The sequence below is a fragment of the Lissotriton helveticus genome, chromosome 10 (assembly GCF_964261635.1).
Source record: "Lissotriton helveticus chromosome 10, aLisHel1.1, whole genome shotgun sequence".
NCBI classification, from domain to species: domain Eukaryota; kingdom Metazoa; phylum Chordata; class Amphibia; order Caudata; family Salamandridae; genus Lissotriton; species Lissotriton helveticus.
This window is the reverse complement of record NC_136071.1, coordinates 536,097,328-536,124,745: the sequence shown is the minus strand read 5'-3', so window position 1 is coordinate 536,124,745 and position 27,418 is coordinate 536,097,328. Positions and strand designations below refer to the sequence as shown.

The 27,418-nt window shown below is 46.1% G+C and overlaps 1 long non-coding RNA gene across 1 annotated transcript; it reads left to right on the top strand.

Annotated features, from left to right (window-relative positions):
- Positions 1–1,291: 1,291 nt before the first annotated feature.
- Positions 1,292–26,725, top strand: LOC144785384 (uncharacterized). The gene is made up of 3 exons (XR_013601846.1): positions 1,292–1,403; positions 12,348–12,465; positions 26,655–26,725. It is a non-coding gene; the product is annotated as an uncharacterized LOC144785384 (long non-coding RNA).
- Positions 26,726–27,418: the final 693 nt, after the last annotated feature.

The window sequence follows — 27,418 nt, the reverse complement described above, 5'->3', positions numbered from 1 at the left end:
TGCTCTCAATGGTGCAGTGTACTTTCCCGTTACACCTCCTACTTGCTGTGCAGTCATATTCCCAGATATTCACCTAGTGTGTAATTGCTCATGTCTGGTCTTCCGGTGCAATCGTCACCCTGGGCGATTGGTCAAGTGGTGCCATTACATCACAAAGCTACAGCAGGATGTCTTTTGCATAAAGGGCCAATCAGTTGCTTCTTCTAACTCTAGCCCTCTTTAAATAGGAACCCAATACTTTCAATAATGCACAGTACTCTCCCATTACACCTCCTACTTGCTGTGGAGTCATATTCCCAGATACTTACCGAGTGTGTAATTGCTGATGTCTGGCCTTCCGGTGTAATGGTCTCCCAGGGCAATTGGTCGAGTGGTGCCATTACATCACAAAGCTACAGCAGGATGTCTTCTGACATGAGGGCTAATCAGTTGCTTCTTCTAACTCTAGCCCTCTTTAAATAGGAGCCCAATGCTTTCAATGGTGCAGTGTACTTTCCCATTACACCTCATACTTGCTGCCCAGTCATATTCCCAGATAGTTACCTAGTGTGTAATTGCTGATGTCTGGTCCTCCGGTGTAATCTTCACCCAGGGCGATTGGTCAAGTGGTGCCATTACATCACAAAGCTACAGCAGGATGTCATCTGACATGAGGGCCCATCAGTTGCCTAGTGCGCAATAGGATACATGTATCATGGTATAGAAAAGGGAGCAAAGTAGACAGGATGCCCAACTGAAGACTAAGGTGGTGAGATGAAAGGACCTAGGCCATTATTTGAGACTTATACATTTGTATAAAGGAGTGGTTGATCATAACATTCTGGTGTTCTCTATAGGTTAACTGATAGGGATGTGCTAAAATGAAGATGTTAGAATCTGTTATTCATAGTTTTTATTATTCCCACTAACCGTAGCATAAACCTTCCTCCCTTACCTTATCAGATCACTGAATTGCTATAGTGTACCATAACCTAAAATAATTCTTGTGAGAAGGGTACGCGATCTCTTGGCTGCCAAAGAGATCTTTCTATCTAAGTCCTCATATAGGTTCTAGAGTTGTGTAGAGAGTACTAGCAAATGAGGCATAGGATTGAAAGAAGTCAGCTAGGTTGAAATCTAAATTGAGATTATAATTTTTAGTGAGCTTTGGATTTTCACAATATTAGATAGGCCATAGTACTAATAATTGACTCTTCATAAAAATCATGTTTTTGGTAGTGTTGCATTTGGTTTGGAAATATTCAAGTTCTAAAAATTGACTAACAGTGGACTTTTCCATCTGCAGATTATACTGAATGGCCAGCAGAGGCAGTGTTGCAGAGGAATTTTTCTCCGCTTGCTGAGAAAGAAAAAAAAAGAAAGCTCATTCCTCAGCCTTCTCCATGCCTCGATCAATATATATGGTAAGTCAAAATCTCATTTAATCATTTTGCCATTAATAAAAAGTTCATAGAATCTGATGGCTCTCAGTGCCTTTTAGTGGGGTCTTCCCCATAAATATAATCTTCTAAAACGGTAGCAATATGGATGACGCTATGGCCATCATGATAGTTTATCAAGACTTTGACTGTCTATGTGGTTGACAAAATCTTCTTTAGATACTTGTGCAGGCAATATGTCCTCCGAGGTAATTACCATCTTTCAGGCTGGAATGAGGTGTCTTAGGTTAGAGCAGTTGACTTACTTTCAGATGGATGGAAGCTATTTAACCTGTTTCCCTGCTCTCTGTGAGTGGGACTCTGATACTCAAGATGGACTGCTGTTTAGAAACTGTGTTCTTCTAACTCTAACCCTCTTTAAATAGGAGCCCAATGCTTTCAATGGTGCAGAGTACTTTCCCATTACACCTCCTACTTGCTGTGCAGTCATTTTCCCAGATATTTACCTAGAGAATAATTGCTGATGTCTGGCCCACCGGTGTAATGGTCTCCCAGGGCGATTGGTCAAGTGGTGCCATTACATGACAAAGCTACAGCAGGATATCTTCTGACATGAGGGCTAATCAGTTGCTTCTTCTAACTCTAGCCCTCTCTAAATAGGAGCCCAATGCTTTCAATGGTGCAGTGTACTTTCCCATTACACCTCCTACTTGCTGTGCAGTCATATTCCCAGATATTCACCTAGTGTGTAATTGCTCATGTCTGGTCTTCCGGTGCAATCGTCACCCTGGGCGATTGGTCAAGTGGTGCCATTACATCACAAAGCTACAGCAGGATGTCTTTTGCATTAAGGACCAATCAGTTGCTTCTTCTAACTCTAGCCCTCTTTAAAAAGGAACCCAATACTTTCAATAATGCACAGTACTCTCCCATTACACCTCCTACTTGCTGTGGAGTCATTTTCCCAGATATTTACCTAGTGTATAATTGCTGATGTCTGGTCTTCCGGTGCAATCGTCACCCTGGGCGATTGGTCAAGTGGTGCCATTACATCACAAACCTATAGCAGGATGTCTTTTGCATTAAGGGCCAATCAGTTGCTTCTTCTAACTCTAGCCCTCTTTAAATAGGAACCCAATACTTTCAATAATGCACAGTACTCTCCCATTACACCTCCTACTTGCTGTGGAGTCATATTCCCAGATACTTACCGAGTGTGTAATTGCTGATGTCTGGCCTTCCGGTGTAATGGTCTCCCAGGGCGATTGGTCAAGTGGTGCCATTACATCACAAAGCTACAGCAGGATGTCTTCTGATATGAGGGCTAATCAGTTGCTTCTTCTAACTCTAGCCCTCTTTAAATAGGAGCCCAATGCTTTCAATGGTGCAGTGTACTTTCCCATTACACCTCCTACTTGCTGCGCAGTCATATTCCCAGATAGTTACCTAGTGTGTAATTGCTGATGTCTGGTCCTCCAGTGTAATCTTCACCCAGGGCGATTGGTCAAGTGGTGCCATTACATCACAAAGCTACAGCAAGATGTCATCTGACATGAGGGCCCATCAGTTGCCTAGTACGCAATAGGATACATGTATCATGGTATAGAAAAGGGAGCAATGTAGATAGGATGCCCAGCTGAAGACTAAGGTGGTGAGATGAAAGGACCTAGGCCATTATTTGAGACATATACATTTGTTTAAAGGAGTGGTTGATCATAACATTCTGGTGTTCTCTATAGGTTAACTGATAGGGATGTGCTAAAATGAAGATGTTAGAATCTGTTATTCATAGTTTTTATTATTCCCACTAACCGTAGCATAAACCTTCCTCCCTTACCTTATCAGATCACTGAATTGCTATAGTGTACCATAACCTAAAAAAATTCCTGTGAGAAGGGTACGCGATCTCTTGGCTGCCAAAGAGATCTTTCTATCAAAGTCCTCATATAGGTTCTAGAGTTGTGTAGAGAGTACTAGCAAATGAGGCATAGGATTGAAAGAAGTCAGCTAGGTTGAAATCTAAATTGAGATTATAATTTTTAGTGAGCTTTGGATTTTCACAATATTAGATAGGCCATAGTACTAATAATTGACTCTTCATAAAAATCATGTTTTTGGTAGTGTTGCATTTGGTTTGGAAATATTCAAGTTCTAAAAATTGACTAACAGTGGACTTTTCCATCTGCAGATTATACTGAATGGCCAGCAGAGGCAATGTTGCAGAGGAATTTTTCTCCGCTTGCTGAGAAAGAAAAAAAACAAGAATGCTCATTCCTCAGCCTTCTCCATGCCTCGATCAATATATATGGTAAGTCAAAATCTCATTTAATCATTTTGCCATTAATAAAAAGTTCATAGCATCTGATGGCTCTCAGTGCCTTTTAGTGGGGTCTTCCCAATAAATATCTTCTAAGACGGTAGCAATATGGATGACGCTATGGCCATCATGATAGTTTATCAAGACTTTGACTGTCTATGTGGTTGACAAAATCTTCTTTAGATACTTGTGGAGGCAATATGTCCTCCGAGGTAATTACCATCTTTCAGGCTGGAATGAGGTGTCTTAGGTTAGAGCAGTTGACTTACTTTCAGATGGATGGAAGCTATTTAACCTGTTTCCCTGCTCTCTGTTAGTGGGACTCTGATACTCAAGATGGACTGCTGTTTAGAAACTGTGTTCTTCTAACTCTAGCCCTCTTTAAATAGTAGCCCAATGCTTTCAATGGTGCAGAGTACTTTCCCATTACACCTCCTACTTGCTGTGCAGTCATTTTCCCAGATATTTACTTAGTGTATAATTGCTGATGTCTGGCCCTCCGGTGTAATGGTCTCCCAGGGCGATTGGTCAAGTGGTGCCATTACATCACAAAGCTACAGCAGGATGTTTTCTGACATGAGGGCTAATCAGTTGCTTCTTCTAACTCTAGTACTCTTTAAATAGGAGCCCAATGCTTTCAATGGTGCAGTGTACTTTCCCATTACACCTCCTACTTGCTGTGCAGTCATATTCCCAGATATTCACCTAGTGTGTAATTGCTCATGTCTGGTCTTCCGGTGCAATCGTCACCCTGGGCGATTGGTCAAGTGGTGCCATTACATCACAAAGCTACAGCAGGATGTCTTCTGACATGAGGGCTAATCAGTTGCTTCTTCTAACTCTAGCCCTCTTTAAATAGGAGCCCAATGCTTTCAATGGTGCAGTGTACTTTCCCATTATCCAGTATTATGGGTGTCTTTCATAGATTCACATGCCTGAATCATTCCCCGTTGTCGAGATGGGAGCCCCGGTAATAGAAAAGTAATGTCCTATAGACATACGTAGAGAAAAGTAGGCCTAAAGGTCTTGCCTTAGTAGCCTATCTGTGTCCTTTTGTAAAAAGGACCAAATTCCTGAAGGTAGCCAATCAGCTACCCCCTCCCTCTAGAACCTTCCTGCCAGGAGCCTCAGTCTCTCAGATTTTCTACCGCACGTTGTGCTTGGGAGTCCCCACCTGAGCTCTCCTCAGGTTTCTTGAATTTCTCACTTTTTCAACAGAAAACTTGGATTATTTACTTCTACTATGGCTGAACAACAGAAGAAAGGACTATTTAGAGCCTGTTCCTCTTGTGGCAAGAAGAGACTGCACATTGATGACAAACATGAGACTTGTCTCTACTGTCTTTATCCGGATCATTCTGTCAAGGAATGTAGGATTTGCAGAACATTCTCTACTAAAACTCTCAAAGATAGAGAAGGAAGACTGCTCCTCTGGTTAAACAGACTCAAGACCAGAGATGATGATGTGCTGTCCTCGGAGGGCAGTGAAATGGCTTCAGTTTCTTCAAAACTGTCCTTGAAAAGGCCAAGGGATGCTTCCCCTAGCCATTCAGACGTCCCTCACAAAAAGACTACTACTAAGTCTTCTGAGCTAAGATCAGACACGTCTGTGAAGGAGCCCACAACCTTCAAAAAGCCATCGCAGTCTTCGTCGACGACCGCGTCGACGTTTTCTTCACGAACAACCACATATGTCTCCACGTCGACGACGACGGTTTCGACGACGATGGCGTCGTCCGCCTTTGCTTCAACGACGACGACCACCCAATCGTCGATGATGGGTAAGCCACAGTCGTCAATTGTACTGATTAAAAAGCAGCAGTCATTTGTTAAAGCTTCGTCGACGTCACCATCGACGACGAGGACATCGACGACTACGATAAAACAAAAGACGACGACACCTTCACCGTCGACGAAGATTCCGTCGACATCCGGTGTGTCGTCGACGCCAAAGTCGCCACCGACGACGAAAGCACCGACGACGACTAAGACAACATCGTCAACGAGAACATCTTCGTCTACGAGAGTACCGTCGACGACCGCATCGACGACGGCGAAGATTGCGCCGACGACCACACCGTCGACGATCACATCGCCGACGACAGCGACGACGACGAGAGAACCGTCGACGCCCGACAAAAGATTGTCATCATTACCGTCGACGACACCGTCGACGACCTCATCGTCGACGACGACATCGTCGACGCCATGGAAAAAAGCGGAGTTGATTCCATCAAAAATGATCACCAAACTCCCTATTACACCAGAATTAACATCGCCCAGTAGGGTTCAGACACTACCTCCAGCTTGCTTATTGCAAACTGATGAATCTGATGACGACCACTTCAAACAGGCTACCAGTCCGTCGGATCTCAATGTCAAATGCCAGAGTACTGACGATGACGGAGATGATGTCATCTTTACGGAGGAAACTACGCAGATCCAAGAACATACTCGGGTTACTCCGATGGTATGCCTGCCGGCTGAAATAGTCTCTGACTTACAATTCTTAATCACAGACTACAAAAAACGATTCCCAGAATCTCCAGCAGCCTCTTCCAAAGAGAAGCCTCGCGAGTCGTCCAGACCACAGCAATCCCCAAAGTCACGACCACCACCTTTGGTTATGCCGCAGGAAAGTGAAGCGGTACATAACATTCAATCTTCTGAAGAAGAAGAAGAAGATGTTCCTGAAGAAGGAGATGTTCGAGACGACCTTTCACATAACAGAGACGGCGAGGATTACGTCGCTCATTCTCCAGCCACGCCGGAACCCAACACTTCAGACTCTCCACCAGTGGATATCGGCGGATTCCACAATTTGATTGAGAGAGCGGCCATTAGATTCCACATGACCATGGAATCAAAGGAAACGGATTGTTTTCTCTATGACTTTAAAGATCCTATAAAGAAATCGGCGAGGTCAATTCCCATATTAGACTACATCTGGGAACAAGGTCAGCAACTCATGCAAACGCCTGCTTCTGTTTCAATAGTGGTGCCTAGACTGGATAAAAAGTATAAGGCACCAACATCTGCACCTGTTTGCCTTAATACACATCCCAAGCCGGATTCGGTAGTCACCCAAGCCGCTCAAAAGAATTCCAGAAATCCATCCTCGCCACTGTCAGCACCACCAGACAAAGAGGGCAGAAAATTAGATGGCATCGGCAAACGCTTCTCCACAACGTCAGCCATGACGGTAAAGGTGGCCAACGCCATTGCTCTGCTAGGCAGATAATATCGACAATTATGGGAAGATGTCGTTCCATATCTGGCGGATGTGCCCGAAGATTTGAAGGAAGAAGTCCAGTCACTCCTTAAAGAAGGACAGATGTCCGCATCGGAGATCATTGATTCAGCTGTGGATGTCGCCATGACAGGCTTTAGACAGCTGGCAGGCGCAGCTGTTTTGCGCAGACAAGGATGGCTCAAAGCAACGTCCTTCCGTCAGGAAGTCCAAACCAAAGTTTTGGACATGCCCTACGACGGACAACATCTATTTGGGGCAAAAATAGATGAAGCCTTGCAGACGATCAAGAAAGACACTGACACTGCAAGAGCTCTCGGGACTTTACAATTCAAAACTCAGTCCTTTCGAGGGAACAGAGGACAAGGTCAGCCCGCATACAGAGGATCATATCAGGGAAGATCCTCTTACTCCTACAACCAAAATCGCTCACAATATCAGCAGCGACAGCAACAACAAGGTCGTCAGACCTCCTACGGGAGATCGAACTTCAGGGGCAAATCCCAGAAGAAAACGACCGGCGGACGACAATGACCTCTTCCCGCAGACACTCCCCACACCGTCGTGTCCTCTCAAGATTGGAGGAAAATTGACACATTTCCTCCACAACTGGAGATCGATAACGACGGATCGGTGGGTTCTCCAATTAATCCAGCACGGTCACACATTGGAATTCGACTCACTCCCACCGTTAACTCCTCCTCGCAAACTACCACACAGGCACCTTTGTTTGCTTCTACAAGAAATCTCTTCAATGCTGAAGAAGGGAGCAATAGAACGAGTTCCATCCGCTCAGAAAGGGAAGGGATTTTATTCCCGCTTCTTTTTAATTAAGCAGAAAAAGAAGAAATGGAGGCCCATTCTCGATCTCAGGGCACTCAATGCCTTCCTAAAGAGCCAATCGTTTCGAATGGTGACGATCCAGGAAATCTTAGGATCCCTAGAGGAAGGAGACTATATGACGTCCTTGGACCTGCAAGACGCATATTACCATATCCCAATACACATTCGCCACAGAAAATTTCTTCGCTTCGAAGTGGCAGGTCAACACTACCAATTCTGTGTCCTACCATTTGGCCTCAAATCAGCGCCACGCATTTTTACGAAATGCCTGGCTCCAGTGGCAGCTTTTCTGAGACAGCAGAATCACCAGGTCTTCCCCTATCTAGACGACTGGTTGGTGAAAGCACCATCTCTCACAGACGCACAGCTGTCTTCAACCGCCTGTCTCAATATTTTCCAGCACCTAGGTTTAACTCTCAACTACAAGAAATCAACCTTACAACCCACCAGAATTATAACATTCCTGGGGGCAACTCTAAACACCATTTCTTCCAAAGCCTTCCCGTCTCAAGAACGAAAACACAAACTGATGGCTCTAGCTACCGCAGTGTCTTCAAAAAGGTCCATCAAAGTCCGAACTTTCAAATCCCTTCTAGGGATGATGTCTTCTTGCATACTTCTCATCCCTCACTGTCGGCTCAGAATGCGCCCCCTTCAGAAGGCTCTGAACAAACAGTGGACCCAATGTACAGACTCTTTCGAGGATCACATAGTCATCACTCCACAGATAACCGAGGCTTTGCTGTGGTGGAAAACGAACAAGAACTTATCCAAAGGTCTAACGTTCTTGATACCAGCAACTCCACACGTCATAACAACAGACGCTTCTCTGGAAGGTTGGGGTGCAGTCCTTCAGGATCTGCAAATCAGTGGCAAATGGACGGACAGGGAGAGGACTCTACATATCAACCTCCTAGAACTGAGAGCAGTTCTTCACTCTCTACAGGCATTCCTCCCTCGCATCAAAAACTCAGCAGTGCTTGTGCGAACGGACAACACAACCACAATGCACTACTTGAACAAGCAGGGAGGGACGCGTTCACTGACACTGTCTCGCGAATCGCAAAAAATCTGGAACTGGCTACTGCTCAACAACATCACATTAACAGCAGAGTATGTCCCAGGAAAAGACAACGTAATAGCGGACGCTCTCAGCAGACAGAGGTCACTGTCCCACGAGTGGGAACTGGACCAACAAGTTCTCAACGACATCTTCTCGGCATGGGGGAAACCGCACATAGACCTCTTCGCCACCAGGGAGAACGCCAAATGCCACAGCTTCGCAAGCTGGCATCCCCAACCGAGGTCACTAGGAAATGCATTTTCCATCGCATGGCGCAACGTGTTTGCGTACGCATTTCCGCCATTTCCCCTGATAACCAGAGTCATTCGGAAAATGAAAATGGAGCACTGCACCTTGATTCTCATTGCCCCATACTGGCCGAGACAACATTGGTTCACGGACCTCCGTCGCCTTTCTGTTCGACCATCAATCCAACTACATCAACATCCAACTCTTCTCTCAATGTCCAAAGGCCAAGTACTCCACCCGAATCTGAAATCTCTCAGATTATCGGCGTGGCTCCTGAGTACAGAGAATTCTGTCACCTAAACATCCCGCAGGAGTGCAAGGATGTCCTAGCTAAAGCAAGAGCTGTCAGTACAAACAAAACTTATTCCTTGAAATGGAAACGCTTTTGTGTTTGGTGTTCAGACAACAATATCCATCCTTTCAGAATCACTCCAGAGCAAATACTGCCTTATTTACTACATCTGGCACAAACAGGGCTTGCACATGCCTCCATTAGAGTACATCTGGCAGCAATCTCACGCTTTACAAGGAGTTCAAGAGGTCCCTCACTATGGTCCAACAGGCTGATAAAGCAATTCCTTAAAGGACTATATAGATCTTTTCCAAGGCCAAGACGTATACCACCAACGTGGCACCTTAACATAGTACTCAACCAATTGATGAAGCATCCATTTGAGCCCATACATAGGGCTGATCTCAAATACATCTCATGGAAAACTGCACTTCTTTTGGCCTTAACATCAGCAAGAAGGGTCAGTGAGTTACAAGCGCTTTCAATACAAGATCCTTTCATGCAATTCAGAGAGGACAGAGTAATTTTAAGAACCAATCCTCGCTTCATTCCTCAAGTCCCCTTGGACTTCCATCTCAATGAACCACTTGTACTTCGCTCATTCTTCCCGAACCCCAGTACTATGGCTGAAAGATCTCTCCATTCTTTGGACCTCAAGAGATGTCTAAAATTTTAACTGGACAAAACGAAACATTTCAGAAAAACAAATCAACTTTTCATTGCCTTCAGCAGACCTAGAAAAGGCATGCCACTCTCTAAGCTAAGCATTTCCCGATGGATATCAGCGGCAATTGCCTTTTGCCATGACAAAGCCAGACGTCCATTACATTCCACAGTCCGGGCGCATTCCACAAGGGCTGTGTCCACATCGGCAGCACTATTCGCTGGAGTACCGATTCTGGACATTTGCAGAGCAGCGACCTGGAAATCGCCGTATACATTTACCAGGCACTACTGCCTGGATACGGAACTGATGCAGGATGCAGCTGTGGGCCAGGCTGTACTTCGCCATCTATTCCAGTGAGATGAGCCCTCCTTCTTCCCACCGTCCTGCAATGGTATGCACATTTATTTACTTTATTCATTGTATTACTGATGGTATATAGTCGCATGATATGTTTTATCTCAGACTAATTCTTATGTCCCATCACAAATGTGCATAATGTATTGCTTGCTATTCTGATTCAGGCATGTGAATCTATGAAAGACACCCATAATACTGGATAAGAAATGCGTTACTTACCTGTAACAGCAGTTATCCAGTATTGGTGTCTTTCATAGATTAACATGCAACCCTCCCACCTCCCCAGGAAGGACTCATCTCTCACTTCAGGACATATATTACGTCTACCTAGCTTGGTGCGTACGAAAATCTGAGAGACTGAGGCTCCTGGCAGGAAGGTTCTAGAGGGAGGTGGTAGCTGATTGGCTACCTTCAGGAATTTGGTCCTTTTTACAAAAGGACACAGATAGGCTACTAAGGCAAGACCTTTAGGCCTACTTTTCTCTATGTATGTCTATAGGACATTACTTTTCTATTACCAGGGCTCCCATCTCGACGACGGGGAATGATTCAGGCATGTGAATCTATGAAAGACACCAATACTGGATAACTGCTGTTACAGGTAAGTAACGCATTTCTTACACCTCCTACTTGCTCTTTAAATAGGAGCCCAATGCTTTCAATGGTGCAGTGTACTTTCCCGTTACACCTCCTACTTGCTGTGCAGTCATATTCCCAGATATTCACCTAGTGTGTAATTGCTCATGTCTGGTCTTCCGGTGCAATCGTCTCCCAGGGCGATTGGTCAAGTGGTGCCATTACATCACAAAGCTACAGCAGGATGTCTTCTGACATGAGGGCTAATCAGTTGCTTCTTCTAACTCTAGCTCTCTTTAAAAAGGAACCCAATACTTTCAATAATGCACAGTACTCTCCCATTACACCTCCTACTTGCTGTAGAGTCATTTTCCTAGATATTTACCTAGTGTATAATTGCTGATGTCTGGTCTTCCGGTGCAATCGTCACCCTGGGCGATTGGTCAAGTGGTGCCATTACATCACAAAGCTACAGCAGGATGTCTTTTGCATTAAGGGCCAATCAGTTGCTTCTTCTAACTCTAGCCCTCTTTAAATAGGAACCCAATACTTTCAATAATGCACAGTACTCTCCCATTACACCTCATACTTGCTGCCCAGTCATATTTCCAGATAGTTACCTAGTGTGTAATTGCTGATGTCTGGTCCTCCGGTGTAATCTTCACCCAGGGCGATTGGTCAAGTGGTGCCATTACATCACAAAGCTACAGCAGGATGTCATCTGACATGAGGGCCCATCAGTTGCCTAGTACGCAATAGGATACATGTATCATGGTATAGAAAAGGGAGCAATGTAGACAGGATGCCCAGCTGAAGACTAAGGTGGTGAGATGAAAGGACCTAGGCCATTATTTGAGACTTATACATTTGTATAAAGGAGTGGTTGATCATAACATTCTGGTGTTCTCTATAGGTTAACTGATAGGGATGTGCTAAAATGAAGATGTTAGAATCTGTTATTCATAGTTTTTATTATTCCCACTAACCGTAGCAGAAACCTTCCTCCCTTACATTATCAGATCACTGAATTGCTATAGTGTACCATAACCTAAAATAATTCCTGTGAGAAGGGTACGCGATCTCTTGGCTGCCAAAGAGATCTTTCTATCTAAGTCCTCATATAGGTTCTAGAGTTGTGTAGAGAGTACTAGCAAATGAGGCATAGGATTGAAAGAAGTCAGCTAGGTTGAAATCTAAATTGAGATTATAATTTTTAGTGAGCTTTGGATTTTCACAATATTAGATAGGCCATTGTACTAATAATTGACTCTTCATAAAAATCATGTTTTTGGTAGTGTTGCATTTGGTTTGGAAATATTCAAGTTCTAAAAACAGTGGACTTTTCCATCTGCAGATTATACTGAATGGCCAGCAGAGGCAGTGTTGCAGAGGAATTTTTCTCCGCTTGCTGAGAAAGAAAAAAAAAGAAAGCTCATTCCTCAGCCTTCTCCATGCCTCGATCAATATATATGGTAAGTCAAAATCTCATTTAATCATTTTGCCATTAATAAAAAGTTCATAGAATCTGATGGCTCTCAGTGCCTTTTAGTGGGGTCTTCCCAATAAATATCTTCTAAGACGGTAGCAATATGGATGACGCTATGGCCATCATGATAGTTTATCAAGACTATGACTGTCTATGTGGTTGACAAAATCTTCTTTAGATACTTGTGCAGGCAATATGTCCTCCGAGGTAATTACCATCTTTCAGGCTGGAATGAGGTGTCTTAGGTTAGAGCAGTTGACTTACTTTCAGATGGATGGAAGCTATTTAACCTGTTTCCCTGCTCTCTATGAGTGAGACTCTGATACTCAAGATGGACTGCTGTTTAGAAACTGTGTTCTTCTAACTCTAGCCCTCTTTAAATAGGAGCCCAATGCTTTCAATGGTGCACAGTACTCTCCCATTACACCTCCTACTTGCTGTGGAGTCATATTCCCAGATACTTACCGAGTGTGTAATTGCTGATGTCTGGTCTTCCGGTGCAATCGTCACCCTGGGCAATTGGTCAAGTGGTGCCATTACATCACAAAGCTACAGCAGGATGTCTTTTGCATTAAGGGCCAATCAGTTGCTTCTTCTAACTCTTGCCCTCTTTAAATAGGAACCCAATACTTTCAATAATGTACAGTACTCTCCCATTACACCTCCTACTTGCTGTGGAGTCATATTCCCAGATACTTACCGAGTGTGTAATTGCTGATGTCTGGCCCTCCGGTGTAATGGTCTCCCAGGGCGATTGGTCAAGTGGTGCCATTACATCACAAAGCTACAGCAGGATGTCTTCTGACATGAGGGCTAATCAGTTGCTTCTTCTAACTCTAGCCCTCTTTAAATAGGAGCCCAATGCTTTCAATGGTGCAGTGTACTTTCCCATTACACCTCCTACTTGCTGCGCAATCATATTCCCAGATAGTTACCTAGTGTGTAATTGCTGATGTCTGGTCCTCCGGTGTAATCTTCACCCAGGGCGATTGGTCAAGTGGTGCCATTACATCACAAAGCTACAGCAGGATGTCATCTGACATGAGGGCCCATCAGTTGCCTAGTACGCAATAGGATACATGTATCATGGTATAGAAAAGGGAGCAATGTAGATAGGATGCCCAGCTGAAGACTAAGGTGGTGAGATGAAAGGACCTAGGCCATTATTTGAGACATATACATTTGTTTAAAGGAGTGGTTGATCATAACATTCTGGTGTTCTCCATAGGTTAACTGATAGGGATGTGCTAACATGAAAATGTTAGAATCTGTTATTCATAGTTTTTATTATTCCCACTAACCGTAGCATAAACCTTCCACCCTTACCTTATCAGATCACTGAATTGCTATAGTGTACCATAACCTAAAATAATTCCTGTGAGAAGGGTACGCGATCTCTTGGCTGCCAAAGAGATCTTTCTATCTAAGTCCTCATATAGGTTCTAGAGTTGTGTAGAGAGTACTAGCAAATGAGGCATAGGATTGAAAGAAGTCAGCTAGGTTGAAATCTAAATTGAGATTATAAATTTTAGTGAGCTTTGGATTTTCACAATATTAGATAGGCCATAGTACTAATAATTGACTCTTCATAAAAATCATGTTTTTGGTAGTGTTGCATTTGGTTTGGAAATATTCAAGTTCTAAAAATTGACTAACAGTGGACTTTTCCATCTGCAGATTATACTGAATGGCCAGCAGAGGCAATGTTGCAGAGGAATTTTTCTCCGCTTGCTGAGAAAGCAAAAAAAAAAGAATGCTCATTCCTCAGCCTCCTCCATGCCTCGATCAATATATATGGTAAGTCAAAATCTCATTTAATCATTTTGCCATTAATAAAAAGTTCATAGCATCTGATGGCTCTCAGTGCCTTTTAGTGGGGTCTTCCCAATAAATATAATCTTCTAAGACAGTAGCAATATGGATGACGCTATGGCCATCATGATAGTTTATCAAGACTTTGACTGTCTATGTGGTTGACAAAATCTTCTTTAGATACTTGTGCAGGCAATATGTCCTCCGAGGTAATTACCATCTTTCAGGCTGGAATGAGGTGTCTTAGGTTAGAGCAGTTGACTTACTTTCAGATGGATGGAAGCTATTTAACCTGTTTCCCTGCTCTCTGTGAGTGGGACTCTGATACTCAAGATGGACTGCTGTTTAGAAACTGTGTTCTTCTAACTCTAGCCCTCTTTAAATAGGAGCCCAATGCTTTCAATGGTGCAGTGTACTTTCCCATTACACCTCCTACTTGCTGTGCAGTCATATTCCCAGATATTCACCTAGTGTGTAATTGCTCATGTCTGGTCTTCCGGTGCAATCGTCACCCTGGGCGATTGGTCAAGTGGTGCCATTACATCACAAAGCTACAGTAGGGTGTCTTTTGCATTAAGGGCCAATCAGTTGCTTCTTCTAACTCTTGCCCTATTTAAATAGGAACCCAATACTTTCAATAATGTACAGTACTCTCCCATTACACCTCCTACTTGCTGTGGAGTCATATTCCCAGATACTTACCGAGTGTGTAATTGCTGATGTCTGGCCCTCCGGTGTAATGGTCTCCCAGGGCGATTGGTCAAGTGGTGCCATTACATCACAAAGCTACAGCAGGATGTCATCTGACATGAGGGCCCATCAGTTGCCTAGTACGCAATAGGATACATGTATCATGGTATAGAAAAGGGAGCAATGTAGATAGGATGCCCAGCTGAAGACTAAGGTGGTGAGATGAAAGGACCTAGGCCATTATTTGAGACATATACATTTGTTTAAAGGAGTGGTTGATCATAACATTCTGGTGTTCTCCATAGGTTAACTGATAGGGATGTGCTAACATGAAAATGTTAGAATCTGTTATTCATAGTTTTTATTATTCCCACTAACCGTAGCATAAACCTTCCACCCTTACCTTATCAGATCACTGAATTGCTATAGTGTACCATAACCTAAAATAATTCCTGTGAGAAGGGTACGCGATCTCTTGGCTGCCAAAGAGATCTTTCTATCTAAGTCCTCATATAGGTTATAGAGTTGTGTAGAGAGTACTAGCAAATGAGGCATAGGATTGAAAGAAGTCAGCTAGGTTGAAATCTAAATTGAGATTATAAATTTTAGTGAGCTTTGGATTTTCACAATATTAGATAGGCCATAGTACTAATAATTGACTCTTCATAAAAATCATGTTTTTGGTAGTGTTGCATTTGGTTTGGAAATATTCAAGTTCTAAAAATTGACTAACAGTGGACTTTTCCATCTGCAGATTATACTGAATGGCCAGCAGAGGCAATGTTGCAGAGGAATTTTTCTCCGCTTGCTGAGAAAGAAAAAAAAAAGAATGCTCATTCCTCAGCCTTCTCCATGCCTCGATCAATATATATGGTAAGTCAAAATCTCATTTAATCATTTTGCCATTAATAAAAAGTTCATAGCATCTGATGGCTCTCAGTGCCTTTTAGTGGGGTCTTCCCAATAAATATAATCTTCTAAGACAGTAGCAATATGGATGACGCTATGGCCATCATGATAGTTTATCAAGACTTTGACTGTCTATGTGGTTGACAAAATCTTCTTTAGATACTTGTGCAGGCAATATGTCCTCCGAGGTAATTACCATCTTTCAGGCTGGAATGAGGTGTCTTAGGTTAGAGCAGTTGACTTACTTTCAGATGGATGGAAGCTATTTAACCTGTTTCCCTGCTCTCTGTGAGTGGGACTCTGATACTCAAGATGGACTGCTGTTTAGAAACTGTGTTCTTCTAACTCTAGCCCTCTTTAAATAGGAGCCCAATGCTTTCAATGGTGCAGTGTACTTTCCCATTACACCTCCTACTTGCTGTGCAGTCATATTCCCAGATATTCACCTAGTGTGTAATTGCTCATGTCTGGTCTTCCGGTGCAATCGTCACCCTGGGCGATTGGTCAAGTGGTGCCATTACATCACAAAGCTACAGTAGGGTGTCTTTTGCATTAAGGGCCAATCAGTTGCTTCTTCTAACTCTTGCCCTATTTAAATAGGAACCCAATACTTTCAATAATGTACAGTACTCTCCCATTACACCTCCTACTTGCTGTGGAGTCATATTCCCAGATACTTACCGAGTGTGTAATTGCTGATGTCTGGCCCTCCGGTGTAATGGTCTCCCAGGGCGATTGGTCAAGTGGTGCCATTACATCACAAAGCTACAGCAGGATGTCTTCTGACATGAGGGCTAATCAGTTGCTTCTTCTAACTCTAGCCCTCTTTAAATAGGAGCCCAATGCTTTCAATGGTGCAGTGTACTTTCCCATTACACCTCCTACTTGCTGCGCAGTCATATTCCCAGATAGTTACTGTTAGACCTGTCTGCCCCTGTGAGTTCCCTCACACTTATTATTTATTTTGTCACCCTTGACCTCCTCGTGTTTTCCTTACTTTTATTATTCACCAGGAATTTTTAATGTTGACGGGGGGGGGCTAAGTGTTCCTTGACGCTATTCTTTTTCCTTACTTTGTGAGGCCTAGCCTTCCTCATCAAAATTGAGAGAAAACCTTGAGACCTAAAATAGTGTCCCGCAACTGCCATAACGGACACTTCAGTGAGAAAGACCCATTGGACTGTATAGGGAAAGTTCTGGAACCCTCTAGCAGGTACCAGTGGTCTGAGGCCAGGTTATAAAAGGCCAGTGGCCAGGGCGGCCATTTTGTAGAGAGGTGACTAGGGGTGACCTGAGAGCAGTTGGAGTTCAGGCTGTGGCGCTAGAGGGCTAGGAAGCACAGAGGGTTGACTTCCTTTCTTAGGGTTTGCTGCCTTACTGCTGCCACCGACCCGCTAACCAGGGACCTGGCCCCACTGTCTTACACTCGTTTAAGTTGGGCAAAAGGTCCATGCGAGTTTCTAAAATCCATACCTTAACTCGAGGGTAATCTCACAAGTCTACTGGTGGGCTGGGGGAACTGCCGGGACCCGATAGAGACAACGAGCCCCGAGATCTGAGGAAGTTTCACAACCCTCGTCAGGACTGAGAACCTCCCATTCTGAAACCCCCGTAGTGTTCACTAACCTCTTGCAGGCTGTGAGGCGCTGTCCCGACAAGAGCTGGCCGAGGTGTTAGCCTGAGGGTGGAGCGGGATTGAGGAGTAAGGGAGAGATTGGCAGCCCAGTCTTGCGCAGGACTTAGGGCGAGGGAGTCACTACCCCCAGGAGAGAGGGGCAGAGCAACAGCGGAGTGTATCCTGCTAGCGGGCGGATCCGGAGGAGCGCCTGTCAGCATCCTGAGGCAGACGGCGCCGCTGCAGAGGAGACACTAATCTCCCGCGCAGAGGCGGTAGTGCAGGACTACGGCAAGCCTGGCTGCGGCACCGCTGAGAAGAGATGAGGTGAGGTGCAGTCAGCGCGTCGTCAGCGAGAGCGTCCTCCCCTTCCCCCAGGCCTTGTGAAGGAGCGGTTTGGCCTGAGAGGGGAGTGGATGCGGATCAGCAGCGCTGGTGACAGCGAACGGTGAACTGGAGCTTACAGACTCCCTTTCAACAAGTAAACAGGGAACCGGGGCTGGCAAGGGACGGGAAGCCTGCGCCGCGGTCCCTGGTGGGCAAACAAGGCAAAGGAACTCTGTGCCGCAGGGAGTGCACCAGCGAGTGTTAAGCTGGACCAAGCGTAAATGAGCCTGTGACATTGAAAACTTGAACAAACTAGGGCAACCACTGGCTGGTCAATAACGTGATTCAGGGAAGCCATTGGGAGGGGAAACCCTCGTGAACAAGGAGAAGGAGGGAGGAAAACGGAAGTGTAAAGGTTGGCACTTTTCTGGGTAACTAGATTGGTTAACTCAACCGAGTAAGCTAGACAGAAGTCCCCCAGTAACCTGATGCCAGTTTAATCTGCCCTGCCTATGTGGGAAATGTTATTGCCAGTGTACAGTATTTAAACAAGCTGAGAAAATCTGTGTGGTAAACAATTGCTATTAGAGACATCCCAGTGAAATTGGGGAATCTTAATATACTGAGTTAAGCTAAGGAATTTAAAACCTGAAGGAACCGGATTCTTTCTTTAGACTAGTTGGAATCCTATGAATTGGTGTTAAAAAGTATTGTTCTACAATCTAACAGTAATGTGTTGAATAATTGATGCTGTACAAAAATTGTGCATACGCTGATAAACAAATTCGGAGCTGTTTAATGAACAGAAATGTGATACTGCTAAGGTACATAGAAATTTTTATAAAGCAGTCCATATTTTTCTATATTGGTGTGGCGTCATTTATTTTAGCGGTAAGACATTGAGTTACTGTGAGTGGGTTCTGTAAGTACTACACAAAAGCCTTGGAGGTTAGCTGTTTCCCCTCTGTGGCAGGCTACCCTATGTAGTCTAGGATTCCCTAGGTCTAACATAATTGGTGTTTCAGCGGTGGGATAATGGATTTGTGCTTACACTCACTTAGTAGTAACGCAGTGCTTACCACGGGCCCACACCTGGAGTTTTCTCCAAGCGGTCTCCTAATTTATATTTTGATTTTCCAAATTTACTCCTGGTGGTGGGTGGAGGTTGTCCTCCAATTACACTTCTTAAGTTCTCTCCTGAGTGCCCATTTGAAACCCTATTTGAAAAATGGAATTGAACCTTGAAGAGATAGAGACCTACACTGTGGCCCAACTTAGAGAGTGGTGTCAACGACAGGGGGTGTTCTTCAAGAAAGGTGCCAAGAAAAGCGAGTTGCAGACAAGCTTGAGGGCATGGGTGGAAGCTCACCCAGAGGAGGAACAGGAAACAGAAAAGAGTGATAGAGACACTGTCCTTGGGGCAGGCCTGCTGTACCAAACTGAAGGGGGGAATCTGCTGACAGGTCCCAGGTCACTTTCAAGGGAGGGCAGCAGTGTCTCAGTGAGGAGCCTTACTGAAGCCGAGCTGGAGGACAGGAGGGAAGAGAGGAGACTGAAATTGGAGTTAGCTAGATTAGAAATGGAGAAGGAGAGCAGGAGGTTGGCCCACAAACTCACACTAAAGGAGCTAGACCTTAAAGCCTTAACATTAGGGTCCCCCAATCCTAACAATGGTGGCAGCAAAAACAAAGAGATCACCAGAGAACCCAGACCCTATTTGCCCAAGGATGTCATTGCTAGTTACACCCCAGGTGATGATATTGCCAAGTGGCTAGCCGCCTATGAGGTCTCCTTAAGGGCCCAAGGGATCTTGGAAACCCACTGGGGGGGTGGGCTGTATAAGTACATGCCACCTGCTGGCAGGGATACATTGTTGGCCCTGGAGCGGGATGAGCAAACCCACTACCCTACAATGAAAGTGGCGCTGTTGAAAAAGTTTGGGCGAACCCCGGAAAAATACCGTCAGAAGTTTAGGGGGAGTCACAAATTAAGCACACAAAATTGGGTGGATTTCTTGGATTATGCAAAAAAAGCCTTGGAGGGTTGGGTGAAAGGCAGCGAGGTAGGGGACTATGAAGGTTTATATGACCTCATACTCAAGGAACACCTACTCGAGAAATGTTTTCCCGAGCTGCGTCAACACCTGGTGGACAGCAAGCTGACCAGCCCCAGGAAGCTTGCTGAGGAGGCGGACATCTGGGCTAGTACCCGGGTGTCCTCGAAGGGGACTGGAGGGGATTCCCAGAAGTCTGGACAGGGCGCCCCCCAGAAGAAAGAGGGGGGAGATAACAAGAGGGAGTTCTCAAAAGGTCCACAAAATACTTCTCAAGGAAGGGGCAGAGGATTCATCTCTAAGGCTAACCCACCCCGAAACCCTAATCCTGGCCAAAGCCAGCAGCCAAGGGTTGTCCATTGCTTCGAGTGTGGTGGTGTGGGACACTATAAAGGAGATGTGAGATGCCGAAAAAGACCACCCCCTCCCACTGGAGGAAAGCCCCGGGAATAACTAGTGTAGTGCTCGGGGAGGAGATGCCCTTGGGTAAGGGAGGGGAGCGGGCGGGTGTCACTTTAGTGTCCCTGGGAGATAAGGAGATGGTTCCAAAGACCCAATTGCCATCAAATACTACAAAGTATGAGCAATGGGTCACCATCAATGGCCATAGAGGGGAGGCTCTGAGAGACACAGGAGCCAGTATGACTATGGTGAGAAGTCATCTGGTGTCTCCAGAGCAGGTCATTCCAAATGTACTCCATCCCGCTGTGATGGCTGACAGCAGATTGGGCCACTATCCCGTGGCCGAGGTACCCTTTGAGTGGGGAGGGGTTGCAGGTTCACTTCGAGTTGCGGTAAGCCCTGCCGTGCCTGTTGATTGCCTGTTAGGAAATGACATGGAGCACAATGCTTGGAGGGAGGTGGAATACCGGACTCATTCTGAGATGCTGGGTACACCTGACTGGGCCTGTGTCAGCACAAGGTCCGCGACTACCCGGAGGCGGAGTTCACTTACGCTGGAGCCTGGAACAATGGCCCAGCCAGCTGCCAGAGAAGAGAAGGACAGTAGGCAGGAGGAACCTGCCTCAACAACTCTACCTCGTGAGATAGATAGGCCACCTGCGGAGGTGGATCTGGAGTCCACGGAGGAGAATGTTATTTCCTTGGAGAACCTGCCCATCCCCGCTGAGTGGCATGTGGAGGGAGGTCCTTCCAGGGAGGAATTCTGCAAAGCTCAGAAGGAGTGTCCTACTCTTGAGGGGCTGCGGCAACAGGCCAAAGCCCAGGCAGCAGGGAACGTTGTAGGGAACTACCAGATTTACTGGGAGGAAGGACTCCTCTACAGTGAGCCCAAGGCACCCGGACATGGTTCCTCCAGGGCCTTGGTGGTCCCTCAATGTTTTAGAGCCTTTCTTCTAGAACTGGCTCACGAGATACCCTTGGCAGTTCACTTGGGACAGGACAAGACCTTTGCCCGGCTTGTCCCCCACTTTTACTGGCCACGGATGAGAGTGGCGTCTGATACCTACTGTCGGACGTGTGTGTCTTGCCAAGCCAGTGGGAAAACAGGGGTGAAGCTGAAAGCTCCCCTGGAACCACTTCCAGTCGTTAGCACCCCCTTTGAAAGGGTGGGCATCGACATTGTAGGGCCATTAGATCCACCGACTTCAGCTGGTCACAGTTTCATCCTGGTTCTAGTGGATCATGCCACAAGGTACCCAGAGGCAATTCCTCTGAGGACCATCACTGCACCTGCAGTGGCAAGGGCCCTGATGGGGATCTTTACCCGAGTGGGTTTCCCCAAGGAGTTTGTGTCCGACAGGGGGACCAACTTCCTATCAGCTTACATGCGGGCTATGTGGAAGGAGTGTGGTGTTACCTACCGGTTTACCACTCCTTATCACCCACAGACCAATGGTCTTGTGGAAAGGTTTAATAAGACCTTGAAAGGCATGATAAGAAGTCTGCCTAAGAGCCTGCGGAGGAAATGGGACGTCCTCCTACCCTGTCTCTTGTTTTCCTACAGGGAAGTGCCACAAAAGGGAGTGGGCTTCAGCCCCTTCGAACTTCTGAATGGGCACCCTGTACGGGGTCCTCTCAGCCTGGTGAAGGGCGGATGGGAAAAGACTCCCAGGAAGCTTACCCTGGACGTGGTGAGCTACATGCTGGCCTTCCGGAGCCAAATGGCCAAGTTGTGGAAGCAAGCTTCTGACAACTTGGAAGCCAGCCAAGCAGTAATGAAGGAGTGGTATGACCACAATGCTCACCCAGTGGAACTGGAGCCTGGACAAAAAGTGTGGGTGATGGAACCTGGAGAGCTAAATGCCCTCCAGGATCGTTGGACAGGCCCCTTTGAGGTATTGGAGAAAAAGGGTAAGGCCACATACTTGGTGGACCTCAAGCCCCCGAGACAGCCCCACCGGATGCTTCATGCCAATCGCCTCAAGCCACACCATGAGAGGCCCGAGGTTGTCTTAATGATGGTGACCGATGGAGCAGAGGAAGAGGAAAGCGAACCTCTCCCTGATCTTTTCTCGTCTCAAGAAAAGGATGGGTCGGTGGAGGGAGTGAATCTCTCACCATCCCTGACTCCTGAACAGCAGAGAGATTGCCGCCAGATCCTGGAGCAATTTTACTCACTGTTCTCCCTTGTCCCGGGAAGAACCCACCTGTGTACCCATGATGTGGACACAGGAGACAGCCCACCTGTGAAGTCTAAGATCTACCGGCTGTCAGACAAGGTGAAGGCCAGCATCCATAGCGAAGTCGCTAAGATGCTGGAGCTAGGAGTGATCGAACCTTCTAGCAGCCCTTGGTCCAGTCCGGTGGTTTTGGTACCAAAAGCTGTCCCGCCGGGCGCCACACCCGAATTGAGGTTCTGTGTGGATTACCGAGGGCTGAATTCAGTAACAAAGACTGATGCGCATCCGATCCCAAGGGGGGATGAGCTCATTGACCGGCTGGGAGCTGCCCAATACTTGAGTACCTTTGACCTCACTTCAGGGTACTGGCAGATTTCCCTTACTGATGGAGCAAAGGAAAGGTCAGCCTTCTCCACGCCTGAGGGTCACTACCAGTTCTGTGTGATGCACTTCGGGCTCAAGAACGCTCCTGCCACTTTTCAGCGGCTGGTGAACAAGGTCCTCTCTGGAATGGAGGCTTTCTCTGCTGTTTATCTGGATGACATTGCTGTATTCAGTAGCAGTTGGGAGGACCACTTGCAACATTTGCAAGCTGTTCTCCAGGCCCTGAAGCAGGCTGGCTTGACAATCAAGGCCAGCAAGTGTCAGATTGGGCAGGGGTCGGTGGTGTACCTAGGCCACTTGGTGGGCAGGGGAACGGTGCAGCCCCTCCAAGCAAAGATCGAGGCTATCATGGCCTGGGAGCCCCCCAAGACTCAAACTGAGGACCGAGCCTTCCTGGGCCTCACTGGATACTACCGTCGCTTCGTGAAGGGGTATGGCACCATTGTGGCCCCCCTCACTGAACTTACTTCTAAGAAACAACCCCGACGGGTAGTTTGGACGGAGGCTTGTCAGCGAGCCTTTGTGACTTTGAAACAAGCATTGGTACTGCTCCACTACTTAGGGAACCTGATTTTTCCCGAGAGTTCATTGTCCAAACAGATGCATCAGAACATGGCATTGGAGCGGTGTTATCGCAACTAAATGATGAGGGCTTGGATCAACCCGTGGTCTTCCTATCCAGGAGACTACTCCCCAGGAAACAGAGGTGGAGTACTATAGAGCAGGAAGCCTTTGCGGTGGTTTGGGCTCTGAAGAAGTTGCGTCCATACCTATTTGGCTCGCACTTCCTGGTTCAGACCGACCACCGGCCCCTTCGTTGGCTGATGCAAATGAAGGGGGAGAATCCCAAGTTGTTAAGATGGTCCATCTCCCTACAGGGAATGGACTTCCGGGTGGAACATCGGCCTGGAGTGAACCATGCCAATGCAGACGTTCTCTCTAGGTATTTCCGCCTTAGTGCTGAGAACTCCCAAGGGGTTGGGTAGCTCTCCCCACTTTCAGCTGGGGGGGACGCGTGTTAGACCTGACTGCCCCTGTGAGTTCCCTCACACTTATTATTTATTTTGTCACCCTTGACCTCCTCGTGTTTTCCTTACTTTTATTATTCACCAGGAATTTTTAATGTTGACGGGGGGGCTAAGTGTTCCTTGACGCTATTCTTTTTCCTTACTTTGTGAGGCCTAGCCTTCCTCATCAAAATTGAGAGAAAACCTTGAGACCTAAAATGGTGTCCAGCAACTGCCATAACGGACACTTCAGTGAGAAAGACCCATTGGACTGTATAGGGAAAGTTCTGGAACCCTCTAGCAGGTTCCAGTGGTCTGAGGCCAGGTTATAAATGGCCAGTGGCCAGGGCGGCCATTTTGTAGAGCGGTGACTAGGGGTGACCTGAGAGCAGTTGGAGTTCAGGCTGTGGCGCTAGAGGGCTAGGACGCACAGAGGGTTGACTTCCTTTCTTAGGGTTTGCTGCCTTACTGCTGCCACCGACCCGCTAACCAGGGACCTGGCCCCACTGTCCTTAACTCGTTTAAGTTGGGCAAAAGGTCCACGCGAGTTTCTAAAATCCACCCCTTAACTCGAGGGTAATCTCACAAGTCTACTGGTGGGCTGGGCAGGAGGAACTGCCGGGACCCGATAGAGACAACGAGCCCCGAGATCTGAGGAAGTTTCACAACCCTCGTCAGGACTGAGAACCTCCCATTCTGAAACCCCCGTAGTGTTCACTAACCTCTTGCAGACTGTGAGGCGCTGTCCCGACAAGAGCTGCCCGAGGTGTGAGCCTGAGTGTGGAGCGGGATTGAGGAGTAAGGGAGAGATTTGCAGCCCAGTCTTGCGATGGACTTAGGGCGAGGGAGTCACTACCCCCAGGAGAGAGGGGCAGAGCAACAGCGGAGTGTATCCTGCTAGCGGGCGGATCCGGAGGAGCGCCTGTCAGCGTCCTGAGGCAGACGGCGCCGCTGCAGAGGAGACACTAATCTCCCGCGCAGAGGCGGAAGTGCAGGACTACGGCAAGCCTGGCTGCGGCACCGCTGAGAAGAGCTGAGGTGAGGTGTAGTCAGCGCGTCGTCAGCGAGAGCGTCCTCCCCTTCCCCCAGGCCTTGTGAAGGAGCGGTTTGGCCTGAGAGGGGAGTGGAAGCGGATCAGCAGCGTTGGTGACAGCGAACGGTGAACTGGAGCTTACAGACTCCCTTTCAACAAGTAAGCAGGGAACCGGGGCTGGCAAGGGACGGGAAGCCTGCGCCACGGTCCCTGGTGGGCAAACAAGGCAAAGGAACTCTGTGCAGCAGGGAGTGCACCAGCGAGTGTTAAGCTGGACCAAGCGTAAATGAGCCTGTGACATTGAAAACTTGAACAAACTAGGGCAACCACTGGCTGGTCAATAACGTGATTCAGGGAAGCCATTGGGAGTGGGAAACCCTCGTGAACAAGGAGAAGAAGGGAGGAAAACGGAAGTGTAAAGGTTGGCACTTTTCTGGATAACTAGATTGGTTAACTCAACCGAGTAAGCTAGACAGAAGTCCCCCAGTAACCTGATGCCAGTTTAATCTGCCCTGCCTATGTGGGAAATGTTATTGCCAGTGTACAGTATTTAAACAAGCTGAGAAAATCTGTGTGGTAAACAATAGCTATTAGAGACATCCCAGTAAAATTGGGGAATCTTAATCTACTGAGTTAAGCTAAGGAATTTAAAACCTGAATGAACCGGATTCTTTCTTTAGACTAGTTGGAATCCTATGAATTGGTGTTAAAAAGTATTGTTCTACAATCTAACAGTAATGTGTTGAATAATTGATGCTGTACAAAAATTGTGCATACGCTGATAAACAAATTCGGAGCTGTTTAATGAACAGAAAATTGATACTGCTAAGGTACATAGAAATTTTTATAAAGCAGTCCATATTTTTCTATATTGGTGTTGCGTCATTTATGTTAGCGGTAAGACATTGAGTTACTGTGAGTGGGTTCTGTAAGTACTACACAAAAGCCTTGGAGGTTAGCTGTTTCCCCTCTGTGCCAGGCTACCCTATGTAGTCTAGGATTCTCTAGGTCTAACAGTTACCTAGTGTGTAATTGCTGATGTCTGGTCCTCCGGTGTAATCTTCACCCAGGGCGATTGGTCAAGTGGTGCCATTACATCACAAAGCTACAGCAGGGTGTCATCTGACATGAGGGCCCATCAGTTGCCTAGTACGCAATAGGATACATGTATCATGGTATAGAAAAGGGAGCAATGTAGATAGGATGCCCAGCTGAAGACTAAGGTGGTGAGATGAAAGGACCTAGGCCATTATTTGAGACATATACATTTGTTTAAAGGAGTGGTTGATCATAACATTCTGGTGTTCTCTAAAGGTTAACTGATAGGGATGTGCTAAAATGAAGATGTTAGAATCTGTTATTCATAGTTTTTATTATTCCCACTAACCGTAGCATAAACCTTCCACCCTTACCTTATCAGATCACTGAATTGCTATAGTGTACCATAACCTAAAATAATTCCTGTGAGAAGGGTACGCGATCTCTTGGCTGCCAAAGAGATCTTTCTATCAAAGTCCTCATATGGGTTCTAGAGTTGTGTAGAGAGTACTAGCAAATGAGGCATAGGATTGAAAGAATTCAGCTAGGTTGAAATCTAAATTGAGATTATAAATTTTAGTGAGCTTTGGATTTTCACAATATTAGATAGGCCATAGTACTCATAATTGACTCTTCATAAAAATCATGTTTTTGGTAGTGTTGCATTTGGTTTGGAAATATTCAAGTTCTAAAAATTGACTAACAGTGGACTTTTCCATCTGCAGATTATACTGAATGGCCAGCAGAGGCAGTGTTGCAGAGGAATTTTTCTCCGCTTGCTGAGATAGAAAAAAAAAGAAAACTCATTCCTCAGCCTTCTCCATGCCTCGATCAATATATATGGTAAGTCAAAATCTCATTTAATCATTTTGCCATTAATAAAAAGTTCATAGAATCTGATGGCTCTCAGTGCCTTTTAGTGGGGTCTTCCCCATAAATATAATCTTCTAAAACGGTAGCAATATGGATGACGCTATGGCCATCACAATAGTTTACCAAGACTTTGACTGTCTATGTGGTTGACAAAATCTTCTTTAGATACTTGTGCAGGCAATATGTCCTCTGAGGTAATTACCATCTTTCAGGCTGGAATGAGGTGTCTTAGGTTAGAGCAGTTGACTTACTTTCAGATGGATGGAAGCTATTTAACCTGTTTCCCTGCTCTCTGTGAGTGGGACTCTGATACTCAAGATGGACTGCTGTATAGAAACTGTGTTCTTCTAACTCTAGCCCTCTTTAAATAGGAGCCCAATGCTTTCAATGGTGCACAGTACTCTCCCATTACACCTCCTACTTGCTGTGGAGTCATATTCCCAGATACTTACCGAGTGTGTAATTGCTGATGTCTGGTCTTCCGGTGCAATCCTCACCCTGGGCGATTGGTCAAGTGGTGCCATTACATCACAAAGCTACAGCAGGATGTCTTTTGCATTAAGGGCCAATCAGTTGCTTCTTCTAACTCGTGCCCTCTTTAAATAGGAACCCAATA